General features: G+C 38.4%; 1 protein-coding gene across 4 annotated transcripts in view; it reads right to left on the bottom strand.

Moving 5' to 3' along the window:
* The window catches only part of LOC122805673 (neurexin-2-beta-like), a 1,444,051-nt gene that overhangs the window by 1,032,589 nt on the left and 391,052 nt on the right, over positions 1-20,410 (bottom strand). The gene's annotated exons all lie outside the window — the stretch shown is intronic.

Below are 20,410 nucleotides of genomic sequence, written 5' to 3' on the forward strand. Positions count from 1 at the left end.
CAAAGCCATGGAACGAATTATCATGAAAATGAATAATATCAACATAAATCCTGCAAACAATGGATCCAATCCAGTTTGGTTTCATCAAGGGCAAAGCATGCCTACTGAACCTGGTGGTCTTGTTTGAGAGGGCCACCAAGGCAAAACAGCACATTCTGCCTACCTTGACCTGGCTAAGGCATTCGATGGAATACTCCACTCGGACATTGTAAACAAACTTACAGATATAGGCATAAATTCTTATGTTATGCACTGGTTACTGAACTGGGTCTCTGTAGGATCAAGGAAGTTAGGCTGGGGAGACCACCTCCACAAAGAAGCTGGTCACCAGCAGAGTTCTTCAGGGTTCTGTGCTGGGTCTGCTCCACTTTTGTCATCTACTTCTTACAAATCAAAGGCTTCTGCGACTGATTGTAAACAAGGAGCCATTACAGAATCCACCAAGACAATAACAACAAAAAAATGGTGGCACCCTGTGTTGCTGCAGCTGTGTCAGCAAATTCTAGAGATATGCATTCTTTGCTTCTTTTGCACAGAAAATCTAGAAAAAAAAAAAAACAGTTTCTGCACTTCCAGTTGAAGGTATAATAACTTACAGCAGACAGAAGTTACTAGAAATTAAACAGTTGACATCTACATCTTGCTGAGTTAGATGCCTTGAAGTCTGCAAAGTATCTGGGGCCTACTACTCGCACAAAGCTACAACAGCTGTGCATTTTAACTCTTCACACTCAAAAGTTCCTAAAACTGGTATAACAGGTCTCTGGAATATGCTGGACAAGGAAAAAGAGAAAGAGATGTCAGAGAACAAGGAAAAAAAGTTGCAGAGCACATACTGATGTAAAGTTAAAAGCAAACCCCTATAGGCCTGTACTACCAACTATACTGCCAGTTAATGTGAGATCACGGGATAGCAAGATGGACTAGAACTCTCCAACAAGAACAAGGTGAGAAATACTTGTTTATTTTTGATTACTGAAATGAGGCTGCATGACAAGTTAAGTGATAGTGCAGTAAACCTGGAGAATTTTACTTTGTTTTGTGCAGACAGAAAACACACTGTGTAGAAAGGCCACAGGAGGTGGAGTCTGCATCCATGTTAACAAATGATGGTGCAGCAACTGTGAAATCATACTGTCACACTGCTTTGAGAACTTAGAGTTCATGCCCATTAAATGTAGACAATTGTACTTCCTCAGGAAGCTGAATGGGGTCAGTGTAACAGTGGTGTATTTCCCACCTAGTGCTAATATCACTGAGGCTCTAAATAATCCATGTAATCACATGGGTGAGCTGCAGAGCAAATATCCTGACTTCGCACATGTGGCAGCTGCTGACTTTAATAAAGCAGATCTGAAAGAAGTAAACCTGCACTACCATAAGTATGTGGATGTTCCTACTAAGGGTGATAATATCCTGGACAAGCTGTACATAAACTTAAAGAAAGCTTATAAAGCAGTGCAATTTCTACAAATGGGAAACTCTGACCATTATACCATCTTGCTATTGCCTGCTTACAAACCTGCACTGGTTAGAGAGAAACCCACAAAGAAACAAATCAGGGTATGGCCCATGGGGGCTATGGTGGCTCTTCAAGACTGCTTTTGTAGAACCAACTGGGATATGTTCAAGGAGGCAGTGAATCAGCATCTGAACATTAATGAATACACTATGGTACAGGTGGTGTATATTTCAAACTGTGTTGATGGGGTAACAAATACCAAGAGTATCACTATTAGAGCTAAGAAGAAGCTATGGCTCACCCCTAATTGTATATGACCTTCTGAAGGAGAGAAACACGGTTTACAGGGCTAAGGATAAAGCAGCCCTGAGTGTAGCAAGAAGTAATCTGAAGTGAGGTATAAAGGCTGCTAAGAGGAAGTATGGCAGAAAGGTGCAGAGCCACTTTGAAGGCATGAAGGATTCAAGGAGACTATGGCAAGACATACAGGAGATCACTGACTACAAAATCAGGCAAGAAAAGTGTGAATTCCTGAACAGTTTGAACATCTTCTTTCATAGATTTGAGGAAAGAAACAACAGGTTGGCACTAAAGCTACCCACTGATGAGAAGGTTGCACTACTCAGCCTCAGCACAGAGGAGGTAAGAAGAGAGCTAAGGAGAGTGAAGCCCAGGAAGGCTACTGACCCAGACAACATACTGGGCAAGGTGTTAAAAGGCTGTGCTGATCAACTATGCACAGTGCTCAAGGAAATATTTAACACCTCTCTTGCCATGGTGAAAGTACCCTCATGCTACAGGAAACTAACATTACCCCACTAGCTAACAAAACCACTCCCTCCAGCCCTAATGACTACAGACCAGTCACTCTGACATCCACTGTTATGAAATGTTTTAAGCAGCTAATCAAAAAGCATCTCTCATCATGCCTAACTCCTCATTTTGACTCTCTTCAATTTGCGTATAGAGCTAACCGATCCACGGCTGATGCCATATCAGCAGCACTACACATCTCCCTACAGCATTTAGAGAGCAAAGACAACTATGTAAGGATGCTGTTCATAGACTTTAGCTGTGCATTTAATACGGTGGTACCCATGCAGCTGATAGAAAAACTGGCACATTTAGAAATCACTAAACATCTCTGTAACTGGTTCTTGGACTTCCTGAATGAGAGAGCACATAGGGTATGTTCGGGTAAGAACACATCAAAGGGCATCACGATTGACATGAGGGTTCCACAGGCATGTGTTCTCAGTCTACTGTTATTCACCATCCTGACCCACAGCTAAGCACAAGTCCAACCATGCCATCAAGTTTGCTGATGAGACTACAGTCGTGGGGCTCATCACAAAGAAGGATGACAGAGCATACAGAGTGGAGGTGGCATCTCTAATCAGTTGGTGTGAGAGGAATAAACTTGACCTGAATGTAAACAAGACCAAAGAGATTATCATCGACTTCAGATAAATGAAGAGAATGTCCAGAAAGCAGGTCAACATGTATATAGTTCAAAATGTAAGCTTATTCACTCCAATAAATAAAACTTGACTATTTTCCACTTTACACTGCATTACAAAATAATGAACACTTTTGTTTCTAATACAGAAATTCCTCAGATCATCGACTTCAGGAAAAGGAGAACACACCACCCAGCACTCAGGATCAATGGTAAGAGTGTGGAGAGGGTTAAGACTATGAAATTCCTGTGTGTACACATATCAGAGGATCTCTTGTGGTTGGCAAACACCAGCCAACTGGTCAGGAAAGGGCACCAATGCCTCCATTTCTAAAGCTCAAAAAAGCTAAGCTTCCTCCTCATATTCTCTCTACCTTCTATAGAGGTGTTATAGACAGCATCCTCACCTGTAACTTCACAGTGTGGTGTGGAAGCTGCACAGTTACAGAAAGGAAGGTGCTACAAAGAGTGGTGAGGGTTGCAGACAAGGTAACAGGTTCCAGTCTTCCATCGATAGAGCACCTTTATTCGGCAAGAAGCATCTGAAAGGCCACCAAAATAATACAGGACAACATGCATTCTACGCATGGACTGTTTAAGCATTTGGCATCAGGCAGGAGATATCACAGCATCCATTGCAGGACTACAAGATTCAATAACAGTTTCTACCGTACTGTGATTAGACTTCTGAACTTGGGCACTAGTCCCAGGTGTCTGGACACATAATAAGTCAATTTTTATCTTTTTGTGCAATATTTATTTATTACATCCATAGTCAGCATCATTTAACCCACTCAATTACAATATTAGACAAATAACTTAGGCACTGTTCAATCTGTAGTGTGCTTTATATTACTTTAAATAGGGTAGTAAGTTTAAATCAGGGGAGGGTATTCTTTTCGTATACGAGTGTTCTTAAATGTCATAGGTTCATAGTCTCTGCTTATTCTTGCATGTATTGGGAGTAGTATTGTATTTGTTAGTTATGTTTATTCCCCTGCTTGTATGTGTTGTTTCACTTTCCATTGTAATTTTAAGAATTGAGCCGACGCACAAAATCTCATTTTGCTACACGTGTGTAGTTATAAATTACAATAAAGTTTACTTTGACTTTGACTTCGATTTTGAACATTTTACGGAGGATTAATATAGACAGATGATTGATGCCAAAGCCACTGATTAAAACTCAATACCAAGAAATGTTTCATAGTACCTTTTGAGAAGTCAACCACCCTAGGACATTACTTCATTGCTAACACACCCCTAAGAGTAGAACCAATATTAGAAGTTAAGGATTTAGCCTGGCTTTTGACCAAAATGTGTCTAACACTATAAGGAAATCATTCTATTTTGCTCAGCTTACAAGCAAGGGCATGTCATCTAGGTCCAAGAAAGTCATTATTTCACTGTATTTGGCCTTCATCATACCCATCATTGTGTAGAATGTCCCCTTTGGTATGTACCTCACCAGGCACATGCAACAACTGGAACATCCACAGAGGTTCCTCACAAAAAGAATACAGGTTATAAACATTTTGTCCTATGCAGATCACCTCAGAGCACTCACTCGATACTCTGTTTCCCACAGACTGTCGAGAGGCGATCTATGCCTGGCTTACAAGGTATCTTTTGATCCCACTCTGACGGACTTTTAGCATATCTGGAAAACAAATATCATCAGAATTACTCGATCTAGGGATAGAAACTTTGCTGGTGACATAAATGGGACATGTTAGAGGGATAAGTATGTGTCTCAGAGAATACCCCTTCCCTGGAACAGGCATCCCACCCATTCAAAGCAGAAATATTCATATTCCCTAACCCTATTTAAGAGAAAGCTGGACCAGTGGATGGGAAATCAGAAATATACCCCTGGTCTAGTACTGACATCTCTAATAAACAGAGGCAGCCTGTAAATCTTGTCCTAGATTACATATACCCCTTAAAATAAACCCTAAGGGGGTCTATATTAGAATCATGAATGCTGACTTTCACAAATACAAGTTCATCGACACATAAATGTCGATGTACTAAAACAGTGAAGTACAAAAAAGTGAATTTTAGAATGCCGAACGTGATTTCTTGGCCAGCAGGGTGATCGTGGGGATGAGGAAATAAATCCTTTTCCTCACTGTAGTGAGGTCTAAGAGTTGGCATATTTAAGTAGGGTGGTGCAGGGGGGCTTGCCCCCCCTGCAAAAATGTTTTAAAAAGTGTTTTACGTTAGGTTTGTTCACTTAGGTTTACCTTACTTGTATGGTGCTGTTGCTTCCGGGAATATGTTCAGCGTTCTCATTTTCACTTTTTTTGTACTTCGCTGTTTTTGGACTTCGACATTTATGTTCGATGAACTTGTAGTCACGAAAGTCAGCTTTTGCGATTCTAATATAGACCGCCCTAAGGCACATAAACTTGCAAGACTCATTTAGGAAGCATGGCTAAATGTATAAAATCACAGTAGTCTTTAGCCTAGTTTACAGCCATGAACCTATGAAAAGAACAGCAGGTAAGAAGTAACACAAAATAAAGTACTTTGAATTCATCCATCGACAACACCTTTTTCAGAGTTTTGCATACGGGTTTGAGATGTCACTTCAACAGTGACAATCACCTAGACCCAAGGTTTGCACTGCCGGGAGGCTAACCATGCCACTGTAATTTATTTATTTGACATTTGTTTACCGGGATAATCTGTCTGTGTCAACAGAATCCATTTTCAGCAAAGGCCTGAGGAGAAAACCTCTAAAGTAATGGATGATTATGTACATATATATTATTATAATTTGATTTATACAGAAGGTTATTTATAGAGGTGATGCACCTTTGAGCCATCCCACTTTACAGGGAAACTGTAGCTGATCAAAAAAGTTGCTAAAGAAGCATGTTCTCTACTGGCTAGTGATGAGAAGAACCATGTCTTCTTCACTAGCAGAGGTATTTGACGAGTCTTTAACCTTTCTGCAATGGAGGCCATCCACATCTTCTCAGAAAAGGATACATCCTTAGGAAAAGGGTCTTTAACTCGTTTGCCATTTATGAGGATTATTGTGGCCACGGTGGTGCAGTGGTTAGCATTATTGCTGCACAGCAAGACGTTTTCCAGTTTGATTCTTGGCTGGGGTGCCTTCTGTGCAGAGTCTACATGTCCTCCCTGCAGTCACATGGGTTTCCTCCAGGTGCTCCGGTTTCCTCCCACTTTCTGAAGACATGCAGTAGGTGGATTGGACAATCTAAATTGGACATAGTTGAGAGTGTGTGTGAGTGCTTGGTACTAATAAACTACCACAGCAGGGTTAGCCAACTGACAGTGCAAACCTTGGCCCGAGATGATTGTCACTGCTGAAGTGACACCAGGACCAGATGTGCAAACAACAGCTTGCAAGCCAAATCACAGCGAGCTGTCATTTGTCCGAGGCAGGTCAGCTCAGACTCAGGTTTCAATGGGGGGAGGGGGGAACAGGTAGGGTCAGGATAGATAGGAGGGTTGTGGTGGGATAGGCTGTCCTGGGGAAGAGTGAAAAGCCTGTGAACAAAGCAAATCAGTCTTTTGGATCTCTACCTTGGCAGCTTGTGGATCTCTACTTTAGCAGCTTTCCCACTTTGAACAATGTGGGTGATCTATCTGAACAAGGTGGGGGACTTTTTGATTTTGTATGAGAGTCCAGGTTGGGAGCCTTTGATGTTTTGTATCAGAGAAACGACTAGTTATGTTATCATTCACGTTTAAAGACATTTTGGTTTAAGAGCATGTAGGCAGATTTTTTAAGATACTATTTGATGTAATGGCTTTAGTTTGTGTAACCTTGCAATTCAAATCAGTTTTATTTTTGAAATGCCTGGAGATTAGGTTACAGACAGGCTAGAGGGTAAAATATGTACTTGAAGGTGTCACACTAAATTTAAATGGCAGAATAGGTTTAAATTAATACTTTCAAGTAGGGTTTGCTATGGGATTAAGGCTCACTTAAGGCATGAAACAAAGGCACACATGCAAGTGTGGCCTGGGGTTTAGTGATGAGATGCAAAAGGTTTTAGCAAAAGCTGAAAATCTTTTTCTTAGCAATGTAGCGAACAATAGTTGTGGCCTGCAATTAATTAGTGGGCTGGGATCAGTGAAGAATCACATGGCAAGGCTAGTGAGTTGGGGCCTGCTTATATGCTTAATACAATATAAATCACGTTGGTTCACTAACTTGTTGTGCTTAATGCAAGTAAATCATATCTGGATAATTTCTTAGAAAATAAAATGAAAATAATAATAATAATAATAATAATAATATAATAGATATATCAGCTGAGTGGGTCATTAAAGTTAATCTAGGTCTTATGGAATTTACAGCCATTTGCAGGCTGTAAATGAATACAATGGGTAATTGTGGATAGAAACGTTTGGCAAAAAATGAAAACTCTTTTGTTCAGGACCGCAAAGCCCATGCTTACATTTGATAACCCTGTGGATTTATTTGTTGTTTATTTATTTTACCTGCTAACTAACACATTACTAAACCTTGGTGGAGTAAAGAGCAATTGGTTGGCAGGGATTCTGTGGCTAAGTAGCAGAATATTGTAACCATTTCAATTTTAGTGGTGTTACTTTCTTTAAGGAAGAAGAAAAAGAAGGGCAGAAAGGTGGGGGGACGTAATGGGTCAGTGCACAGAATTTCTTCAGGAAAGTCTGGAATATTTCGTATGAGGTCAAAGCTTTGATCTGTTGATAATATTTAGTTGGGTTTTTAGTTATAACTGCAACGTGGCTTGGTGGAACAGAAAACATATTTACAGCATTTTCCTGTTTGAGAAAGCGGGATTATTTCTTAATGGGCAAAAGTTTCACTTTAGCTGCTAATTCAAACTAGGATCTTAGCCCATGGCTGTAAAGTTTTCTGCAAGTGAAGAAAAACTAGCTTGTATTTGCTGCAAGCAGAGGGTTTTCCTCATTCCCCACTTCCTGCAGTGTAGTTAGGTTTTATAGGGGTAGGTTTGGTGGAGACAAAACAGATCAGATTGCACTATGCACTTACAAAGGGAAGATGTTTTATGGCATTCCACTTACAGTTCTTGGGAGGAATGCTTAAAGCCTTACTAAAACCTTAGTCATTTTGGGGCACTGTAATGGCCTTGAGCTGCAAAACTTTCTTAACAGTCACTTTGTTAGCTCACATACTTTTGCAAGTTGATAGATGTGCAAATGCACCGTCTTGCCTTTAGATATCCGTATCAGATGGGTAAGAAGAATTCAGCAATACAAACAAGAAAGCTTAGTCAGGTAGAAAGAGGTAAATGATCATTTTGAGTATTCCAGAATTACTTAAAAATCTGGAAGCATGTGAAGATGTTCATAATAATAAAAATAAACATAAATAAATAAATAAATTAATTAATAAAATAAAGTTAATAAAAACAATATTAATAACACTCCAATCTGTTTAATAACAAAATACTAATACTCCAAAATAATATTAATAACACTCCAATGATGATGATACTGATGATACTGCTACTACTACTACTACTAATGATAATAATAATAATAATAATAATACTAATAATAATAATACTACTAATAATAATACTACTACTACTAATAATAATAATACTAATAATAATAATACTAATAATCATAATAATAATAATACTAATAATAATAATAATAATAATAATAATAATAATAATACTAATAATAATAATAATTCTAATAATAATAATAATAATACTCTAATGTGATAGCGAGAATGTCCTCTGTGTCATTAGGTAGAGGTTGCAGCATAGGACCATAGATGCTGTGATGGTGTGCATTTTCTGAGTATATATAAAAAAAAAGTCACGCTAGAATTGACTTTGGGTGTTGGGTGTGGTAGTTTACATGGTGTTATTATGCAGTGTCGTCATGCAGGTTATATTGTTTAGCTTGTTGTGTAGTAAATTGCTACTCAGTAACAGTGTGTTAAAATAAATTGTCAGCATTTTTGAATCATTTTGCATTATTCCGCAGATATCTATTTGGAGATATTCAGGAAGAATGGGTCAGGGCTATATACAATCTGATGACCTTCCCTCACCTTTTTATTAGCAACCAGATGAATAAATGATGTTGGCATGAAACAAGTGGTTAAAACAAATAAATGACATTTCAATGTGTATGGCAGCAGATATGTAGAAAAGCACAGCTGTGCTTCGTAGTGGCTGGATCTTGCAGGTCAGTGGATGGAAACTAAAGTTCCCATTTTGGAATGGTATATCAAGTGGTGAGGATGAGGTTGATGATAGCAATAATAATTAATGTTAAATCATGTTGGCAAAATGCAGTAATCTAAAGATGCATTTTATACTTCTGAAGGTAGAAACATACAGTAGTGCAATAAACCAAACAGGCTTTCAGAAGGGAATGAAAACTTAAAATTCTTAAAATCATTTTTCAAATTTTAATAATGGAATAACCCAAATGCTGCATTTATCTAAGTACAAGTAGCATTTATACAAAAATGCATATGAGTCAGTGTGTATGCACACACACACACACATATATATATATATATATATATATATATATATATATATATATGTATATATGTATATATATATATATATATATATGTGTGTGTGTGTGTGTCTGTGTATGTGTGTGTATGTGTATATATGTATATGGGTCCACTTTGTAATTTCAAAATACTGAAATCTTGAATTTCAGTATTCCGAAACCACAAAGCCAAAAACCCAACCACAACTCACAAACTCGAAAACACACAATCGCGAAATTTAAAATCCCGTATCCATGCATACAGTACACACATAAACATAAACAAACCCCCCCCCCCACAATCAAAAAAACTAATCTAAACTATATATAAGCAGGGGGCAAGCCCCCCTGCAACCCTCCTGTGGGGAACTGTGCCTCCCACACCCCACTACTTGTATATTCTAACTCCGAGATTGCACAAACAACACAAACGAAACTCACACACACACATCTTACCGTCCTTCAAACACACACATAATAGTCACAACACACACTTACACACACCAAACCCCTAACCAACATACTTACACACACAAACTTACCAAAATTAAGCCCAAACGTCCACATTCCATACCAACGTAAGCAGAAATGCAAAATATCCGTGCTTCGGTATTTAGAATTCTGCGCTTCTGCCGGTTTTGGAAATGTGAGTATTCGACTTTGTAAATTCAAAATACTGAAATTCAAGATTTCAGTATTTCGAGTTTACAAAGTGGACCCATGTATATATATATGTGTGCATTTATGTATGTGTATGGATATATATGTATATATGTTTTATATATGTGTATATATATATATATATATATATATATATATATATATATATATATATATATATATATTTATATATATATATATATATCTGTATGTGTGTGTATATAGGTACGTAGGTGTATATATATATATATATATATATATATATATATATATATATATATATATATATATATATATATATATATGGGTATATGTATGCATATGTGTATATGTATTACATATTTGCAATATATATGTATAGATATAGGTATGAACATGGTATGTGTGTATAATGTGTGTGTGTGTGTGTGTGTGTGTGTGTGTGTGTGTGTGTGTGTGTGTGTGTGTGTGTGTGTGTGTGTGTGTCTGTGTGTATGTGTGTGTTTGTGTGTGTGATTTTATTTGTGAGGAAGAAAAAAATGGGGAAAGGTCAGTGAGCTGCAGATACCTTTATTGAAATTTGCAAAGAGCTAGGGGTACCAGTAGTAATGGTAAAGTGGAGGACCCGAGAAATAGATACCAAACATTGATAATTCATTAACAGTCCTCCCCCCATTTTTCTCTTTTACAGTGGCCATGGATCTGGTTACTGTCTCTAAATGCAAAACCTACTACGGATTGAATGCCAGATCACTTACGGGTTTTATGGGTAGACGAGAATGGTGGCTAGAGTGCAATGCCCTCAGTGGAAGAGCAAGGGTAAGTCATAATAAATGCATACAGCAGTTTTGCAGATTGGATTATCCAGAGGCTGGGAACTAGCATAACCAACTCCACCTCTCCAATCAGGGATGACAGTTTGGTAATGAAGGAAAGAGGTTGGAGTTTTATCAGCCTTGAATTGGTCTCATCAGGCTTTGGGGTTAAGGGACTTCAAGTACAGTCAGTGTTTAAAAGGCTGGGGGAGGCAAATGCCCAAGATTCATGACAAGAGGTACCCCATAGGTCCAACTGTAGTACGCAAACTATGGCTTGCTGCTTCAGATGTTTGTTTTTCTTCTTATGAGGTAGCATTATTTAGGGCTGGCTTTTTGTGGGGCATTTAGATGGCTGAAATTGTTCAACCAAACAAGAAGAAAGGCCAGCAGAGAGTCTTGCCTTTGGCACATGTACATGTGCTGGGGGTGGACACTTGGATTTATGTGGATAAATCCAAAACAGATCAAGAAGGCAAAGGTAATTGGGTAAGAGTGGCTACCCCAGAGGGTTTGGAATGGGTAGTGACTAAAGTGATGCTGGAGTACTGCAGCTATAGGGGTATGTAAGATGGTCCATTCTTTTGCCATCAGCAAGGTGAACCTCTTACACAATATCAGGTGAGAGCAGTTTTAAAAGAAGCAATTAAGTCAAGTGGCTTAGACACAGATAGGTATACACTGCATTATTTTTGGATAGGTGCAGCCTCATACGCACATGCAGTGGGGGCTTCTCAGGCCAACATTATGAAAATGGGCAGGTGGAAGTCCAATGCTTATAAAAGTTATGTAAGGTGTAAACAACTTTAACTCTTGTCTTTTGTATTTCAGCTCACACATCATCGGACCGGAAATACATCTAGATAGTTGGTCACTCTTTTATTTGGAGGCTCTACCTCTGGGTCCAGGGCAGGCTGGGCTTATCCTTCCAAAGAGGAAAATGAGCTTCTTGTAAACCAGTTTGGTTTTAGGTATCAGGAATGGGGTGGCACCATCTTAGTGCAGTACTACAACAAGTAGCAAGAAGTGGTAAACCTCCTACAGCCATTGTGTTACACCTAGGAGTAATGATATTGGTCAACATCCAATAAAATATCTAATTGGTATGATGGTACAAGAGATAAATTGCATGCATGAATGCTCGCCACAAGCCATTCTTTGTTGGTCAGAAGTGGTACCGAGAAAAAGATGGGGGGGGGGGCTAGGTCCATTAAAGCTGTGGAAACAATGAGACAGAGAAGTAATAATTAGATGGATAAGGTGTTAAGGGACATTAATGGGTTGTACATTCCTCACCCTGACATTTGGGTCTGCTGGTCAAATAGGTATGACAGGGTTGGGGTTCATTTATCTGAAGAGGGTTCACGGGTTTTTTATAAGGAATTGCAAGCAGGTTTAGCTCTGAAGGGCATCCACCTAGAATAGGATGAGATGTGCTAGCAGAAGGGAGGACTATTCCTCCCTTCTGTGGCGGAAGGCAGGAAAGGTAAGGCAGACCATGGTAAATGGGGAGGGGGAGGTCACAGGACTCTTTAGCTGGACTTTCTACAGGCCAGACTGCCCCAAGGGATTGTTGCCAGGGGACTTATCAGCCCGGCAATGGCTCCTTGGCAGATTGAAAGGTGGCCCAGAGGAATTGTGATGAATTGTGAAAGGTTGTTATAATCTGGGTATGACAAATCAGAAGGGTCGGATATCGACAGTGCTGTCTGTTGTCCTAAAGGCTTAGGGAATGTTATGAAAGAAATAAATGGCCTCCCTGATATTCCTGCCTTGCGCACATCTCATAATAATTGGCTTCTATTAGAGAAAAGGTTATTGACAGTATTTGGCAATAAACACATGACTGCGACCACTTAATCCATCTGAGGTCTCTGTTTTTATTGAATATGTACCTTATCATAACCTTGACTTGTTAAACATACAACCTTGATACATATGTTGACAATGATGCAATGGAATTACATGTTCTGAGCTGGCTCTGTACAGAGCTCAATGACTTAATATGGATCATTAAAGGAATTATGAGCAATGCGTTGAATGTTTTATGTAAGTAACATGGAAGGTTATTCTGGAGGCATCAATGACAAGGTAAGGTATCGGTCAAGTGTGGTTATTGGATTACTAGACTTTAGTAAAGGCAGATAGAGCTGTACCATTCTCGGACAAAAGAGAAAATGGGTTGAGGATTGATGGATGTATGCGTAATTAACAACAGGTAGATAGTTTTACATAGCAGGTAGAAACATACATCCAAAACATTATAACATTATATGTAGAGCAGTATAGTCAAAACATCCAGGAGTATACATAAAATAAAAATCTTATTTTCAAAACATAAGAGGATAGATATTTAACATTCCCGCATATGGTGATGAATTGAATTTTCAGTACATTGTAAGAGAAAAGAGAAGGGGATGAGATTATCTTAAAGGTCAGCAGTGCTAGATAAGGATTTGATAGTTGTACCCTTCATGGAGAAGAAATGCAAAGGATAAGAAAGCCAGAAGATATTCTTCCACATTACACAGTCGCACACACATTCACACCTATGGCCAGTTTAGAGTATCCATTTCACCTACTGCATGTCTTTGGAATATGGGAGGGAATCCATAACACCTGGAGGAAACTCACGCAAACACAGGGAAAACACTAAATGCACCCCTGCCAGAATCAAACTGATCATCCTCTTGCTGTGAGGTGACAACACTATCCACTGTGCCAACCAAAAGAAAGTACTTTGAATAATCACTGCTAAATGCTTCTGAGTGAACGCCTTAGATAGGGTAATACCTAGGCACCATAAGCAATACATGAAGCCCTGGAGCAGCACAGCTCACAGATCAGAAGACTTTCTGCTCAAGCTAGAAACACTGACAAAATTACATAAAGCATTCCAGTCATTGGTAACTTATTCATAAATTTTTTTTTCATTTTGTAATTTTCACATTAAGTAAATTAAATGTTTATTACAGAGTCTTTTCAGCAGCAATCTGAGCTGCAACTGCATGAGGTAAAGGTGATATGAAATTGAACAACCTCAAAAAAACCTTTCACAGACACAGGGGCAACATGCAATCTCAGAGACAGTCACTACAGGTCAAGCTTGAACCACTGTCTATAGCTGTGAGGTGGGGACCTTAGCCACTGAGCTGCATGCTGACTGGAGTAGGGTATCCAGGCAGTCAGTCTGCAGAGCAGCTTATTATTGGCAATTCATAACTGTTGTTAAGAGGTCTGAAGTGTGACCAAAATCGATTTACTCCAAATGTTTAGGGAAGTATTACAAAACTGCATTTTAGGAACTGTAAACAAAGAGTAGAAAGGAGGCTTAATAATGACACAAATCGATAACAGTTATTGGCATTCTGACAGGGGCCAAGAGTTTCAGCTGTGCTTCCAAGAAGGGAGTATAGAAAGTCACTGCAGTAGAAAGAAGTGATGCTACTCTAACTTTGATCTAACTTTATTTTCTTATATAAATCATATAAAATCAATATAAGTGAAAGTTAATTAATCAGGTGTTAGTAACAAAATACTTCAAAACAGAAAGTTATACTGTTCTAATTCCTTCCCATTTCCACAACTTTATGATGTTATTCCAAACAGAACAAAACTGTGATCTGAATGAAAAAATACTTCTAATAGAATTAATATGTTTTATAACTTTTGTATGTGAGTCATACTTCCCACAATCATTCAAGAGGAATGAGGAACTGAAAATGTCAGGTATCTGGTGTTGCAAACATCAGTATTCAATATGCAGAAATCATGATAGTTTATTTTTTTCTTTAACCAAAGCAGATCGGACTGCCAGCTTTCCAAGAATGCAATTCATCAAGTCAACAGAATACAGCAACTTTTTGAGCGACTGAGTCTGGCAATATTTTCATTAATTCACCAGCAACAAAAATCACTTGCAGATCACTAAAGCCAATAACTCTGCTGGAGAAGCACTATTCTCTTGCACCATAACCAAATTATGGAACTCCCTTCCACCCACAATTACCTCTGTACCATCATGCACCCACTTCAAAACTTTACTAAAAGCGCACCTAAAAACATGCTGGCTATGCCCTTGCAACTCCCCCTCTAATATCACTCACCCCATCCACCCACTGCCTTTCTTTCCACCCCACTAACTACCTTAATTATAGCAAGCTCAGATGCTCATAAGCCTAACTACTTATTTATACAGCAGGAACTTCTTATTGTAACAATTGTTAATGTCTGTTATGTACTTCGCAGATGATAAAGATTCTAGTTGTGTACTGATGTACTATGTTCTTCATCTGTAACTATGTTTGTCATTTTTAATTGCTATGTTGATCAAATTGTTAATTGCTATGTAAATCCAATGTAACTACTTTCTGTATATTTTAACTGTGGAGCTTTTCTCCCTGGGCCTCCGCTGAAAATGGACCTATGTCCAGTCAGACACTCTCGGTCAACAAATGTAAATAAATAAATAAATAAAATTCATCACGTAGTCTACATTTAACAACACATTCCAGTTTAGAGAGGTTGAACCAGTGAGGCAAATGTCTGATCCATAAGCCATCCATGCAGCCAACTATGGTTAGATTTACTTCTTGTTTTACTACAAATACATTTATGATGCCAGTAAGCCTCAATCACCTGACTGTGTCTGAACTTACAAGTAACTACAAGATTGCATTTTGATGGCTGTTCCTGCAGCTGCAGGTATGTCATCACTCATAGCTTACTTGACGGCTTCTCCGATACTGCCTGTCAGAGTTATTACTGCTTTTAAACATATACATGCACTGCTGCTGATAGGAAGGTGTAAGTATATCATCACAGGAACACCCACAAACCAGCAAAACTTTAAATCTAGTAGAACAGACCATCCATTTCACACTTATCTATCATCTTTGTGACATTCTAAACTAACACCCCTCTTCATCTCCCGTGACAGAAGAGATGACCATCCAGTAATGCAGTCCCACTACCAACCAAACCAAAGTTAGGTAGTCCAACATCAGTGGCCATATAGAATCGTTTGTATGCCTGTAAGCACATTTATTCATCATAACATGAAAGACATATATTTTTCTATGATGGAGATAAGGGGCCAAAATGAAGCCAGAATGTAAGCAGTATCATTAACTGACTTCGGTTTATATACTATTGACGGGTTGGAAAGCATTACTCTTCAGTACTCCAAATTAGTTTTTTCCCTTCTCCTTTTTGCATAACCTTCCTCTGACTGTTAGCTCTCCCACTCCCAGCCACTTGAAAAATGCATTCTTTCTCACAGCACGAGCACTGCAGCTCATTCATTCCTAGGGCAAAGAGTGGTCAGACCAGAAGTCATGTGTTCATACGTATAGCCAAATGGGGGGGGGTCTCTTAACCATACCATTTTTTCCTGACCATGACTGCAGCATCCAAGGCAAATCTGACTCCACTTTAGTGTGCAACAGGTTAAGTCATATATATACCTGCTTCCCAAGACTACAATCAAATAGTGTCCCCTTGCATACATCACGTTAGGGTGACTGCCGATTTCTACTAGTGAATCACTGTCAAGAGCATGCCCAGGCATATGCCCCCAAACATCAGGCCTCACCCCTTCACTCCTCCCTTTCCCTATCATGCTCCTTCAGTGCTGAAATAACTGACTGAGCTTCAGTCACCTGGCATGTAGCCAGGCCTCCAGTCCTGTGTGCCACAGAGCCATGTATTATACCAAATTAAATTTAAAACAGACTCACTTGGATCATTTCACTTTTGAAACTTATTTCTGGTTTGCTCTGATCAATGCAAATTCTTTGCTGAACTGATTTAAACAGTTTCTCAAACATCTGAATCAGAAAACAATTGAAGTAAGAATTTCTCAGAAAAGTAAATGAATGCAAGCAACTTCAGTTGTGAAGTGAGGTAAGGCAGTAAGAGGGCAGAACTAGTCATGACATACTGCATATCAGTAACGTCAGTAGCAGGAGTTGTAAAAAAGCTGCTGATGTTACACTTGTATCATTTGACATGGCACTTCTCACTATGAATGAGTAATGCTTGCCAGCTACAGTAAGCTGGCAATGCATTGTATCACACTTTGAATTTACGACATAAACACTTTTAAATGGCAAACCACCCCCAGAGTCTTTTGTGTGATAGTGTGACTTCTGACTTAATTTCACCTTCAGTGAAAAAGCAGACTATTTCCCCTGTATCTCTTCTAAACAGACATATTTGGAATAAGCTGTAAAAAGCACCTTCAGCATGTGTGAAGATAGAGAGCATGGTAAACTGGAGAAGCTCTTGCAGTTCTTTGTAAGCCCTACTTTCAAACTTACTGCTTTACCAATTAATCTGCAGATTAAGGTATTCTTAAATAATGCTATCAAATAAGAAAAGAAAATATTTCAGCATTCTGGCATAAATTGACAGACAAATTCCAATATGCAGATTCTGTCATAACTTATTTGTTTTAGGAATGTAAAATAATATTGGCAAATCATGTTAATATTAAATATCTGACCATCAGAAATAATAAGAATTGCATATCACATTGCATCTTGCTTTGCCTAGAAGTTAGTGCAATAAGAACATGTGTCTGCAACATGAAACTCCCAGCTAAAGTGAATACACATCTGCATTGTTTTCAAAGGCAAATAATTCTGGGCATTATGCAAATATATTCCTAAAACTGACATCATAAATGGTAAGAAAAATATACTTTTGTGTCCTTTACTTTAACGGGCAGAAAAGAGTGACTTCAGACCAATAAAGTGAGATGTGACTGACTGTTTCTGAGTTTTCCAATGTCATGTGAGGGTTCTGTACATTAAAATATCGTCCGTCATTCCCAGTTGCAAAATAGCTGTAATTTACAGATGAGTGAAATCTACTGTTTCACTGTAAAACAATGACTGGAATGTGACCCAAAATAATAGAAAGTAATATAAACTTTTATCTGAATTCAACTGAAAGGGTCTTTGTTTAATTATCAAATCTAGGTTGCAGTTGCTTTCATTTTTCATTTATCCACTCTGAGGCATATTTTGTGATACTGTACTCGAGTACTTGCATTTTAAAAAGCTTTTCACAATGTGTAATAGGTTTTGTCTGTGTGAAAATGTTAACAACTGTCAGACTTATGAGTTTGCAATTGCCTAATTAAAGAACATATTATTTTTGATTCAATGTCATGAATACAGGCAAAAAAGATTTCACACAAGAAGCTGAACGGGATTAGCAAAGAACATCTGAACACTAATTCTGGAATAGAACAATACATTTTCACTTGGATCTCAACTAGTACATTATTCATATTTAACAACTACTTGAAGAAATGAATGAATGTTTCTTACAGATGAAATATATTTAAAACTGTCAAAATTAGAAGACTGCACTTCTGAGATTCTAGATATTTTAATAGCCTTGAAAAAGAAATTCAATGTGCAAATGTCTTTACTGCCCCGTGAATATTAGCTGTAAGGTATTTAAATGTGGGGCATAGCCTTTTTTTCCAAAGTGGGAGTAAAATCATTTTCTGGGGTGTCAAAGTGAATTTTGGCCTTATATTGAGAAATCACATACATTTTTTTATCTATGAAACACCAAAATATGAAGGTTAAATTTGTAAAATATAACTCTAGCTTACAGCTTTGATAGTAATTTCTTTTGGCTTTTCCCGGTTAGGGGTTGCCACACCAGAACTCCCATCCGCTAATGATTGGCAGTGGATTTTTTACAGTGCCGAGTTGCCAACCCGACACCCAACCTTCAAAGAAGGCACACCCATTCACACATGCACCTACCTGCATGTCTTTATGCATCACTCAACCACACGGAGGACATGCAGACTCCACACAGAAGGTGCTCCAGCTGAGAATCAAATGGGAGAACCTCTTGCTGTGAGGCAACAATGCTAACCGCTGCATTACTGCGGCTTACAGCTTTGATGGTGCTCAGTATTTTTGTAACACACTTTTTGCATGCACATTTTATAACTGCAAATTACAAATGAACTTTCAGGGGAAAAAAATTCACATAACTGTAGAAATAAAGGACAACATTTTAAAATGTAAAAAAAAATATTCAGCTGAGCATGATGTTATTCTCTCACTGATGGCAAAATTATTTTTTTTTGTCTGAAATAACTGAAACTTAAAAAAAATATATAAGCAAGTATTGGATGTATTAAATGGACCCTAAAAGCTTTCTTAATTATCAATAAAACTGGACTTAACATTCTAACTACTTATCTTACACTTTGGACACTGCACCAAATTTTTAGTCCAAATCTATGAAAGGAACATTTTGCTGAAAAAATCCCATAAAAACACAGCAGCAGTTTTAGATGAGGAATCCCTCAACACTCCCAATGCGGGGGGGGGGGGTTGCCCCGTAACTTTCCTACTTAATATAACACCCTCTGAGATTGGATAATCTCAGGATAAATCCCAAGTTGTTGATGTAATGATCCATTGATACACAGGGAGTCAATGGACTGAACAGATACTTATGATTCCTACATTTTCAGCCATGGCACTGTCTGTGATATTCATGTACAGAAATATAAAGCACCAATATCATGAGTCCAAATGCCTTATGCATTTTATGCCCTACCCACATGGTATGAAGACATATCCTTTGGTCTGGGGGTGGGGGGAGCAGGAGGTCCTACAGGTTGTTATTGGAAGTTCTGGATGAATTTATGTAAAATGGATTGGTGCTGAGAAAGCTGAGTACTGCTGCTAAAAATAATGGTGGCTTATTTTCTGTAGGAGTTTTTTGAAAAGCTCTATCACCTTCTTTTTAACATTGTGGAATGGGCATGAATGCTTCATCTGAATAAAAAAAGGAACTACAGGACATTTCCACTGTAACAATAGAATAAATGCTGGACTTTTTACCACCGCAACATGGTTGCATGATTAGTAGGCAAGCAATGGAGTAGCTGGTAAAGAATGAAAGGAAGTGGCAAGTACTGGCTGATCCAGCTTGGGAGGGTACATTACAGCTGGGAAAACTGTTCCCTGCACACTTTCTCTGAGGTGTTTATTATCATGAACAAGTGTGTACATATATAGAAACAAGTATACACCTCACATAGCAAGTATCGGCCGAAGAAACCAGAGCTGTGATATGGGGATGAAGATGCATAAGAAAAAGCCTGACCTTCACACAAAAGAGAAGGCTCAACTCTAGTTATTGAATGGAACAAACTGACTAGTGGTCACTTGCCCCAAGGAAGACAGAAAGGTTACTGGGCTGCCAACATGTAGGACTATGGACCAAAAGGAACTGTAGAAGATAGTCTGTGTAGGTAACTTGACATTTTTTATGTTCCATACCCAATACTGACCATCAACCCCCAACCAAAAATTGCCCTATTGGCCCAAACATACCTTGTAAAAGTGTAAGCTCACCAACCTATTCATTCTCCTAGGAGGAACGAGTTAAATGTGGTGTGTACAGCTATTTCTGGCTGCATGAAGTAGACTTTTTATACAAATTTTCTGTCAATGAAAGTTATTCCAGATGTAG

Source organism: Protopterus annectens, chromosome 6.part1 (assembly GCF_019279795.1).
Source record: "Protopterus annectens isolate FY-2018-M chromosome 6.part1, PAN1.0, whole genome shotgun sequence".
Taxonomy (NCBI): Eukaryota; Metazoa; Chordata; order Ceratodontiformes; family Protopteridae; genus Protopterus; species Protopterus annectens.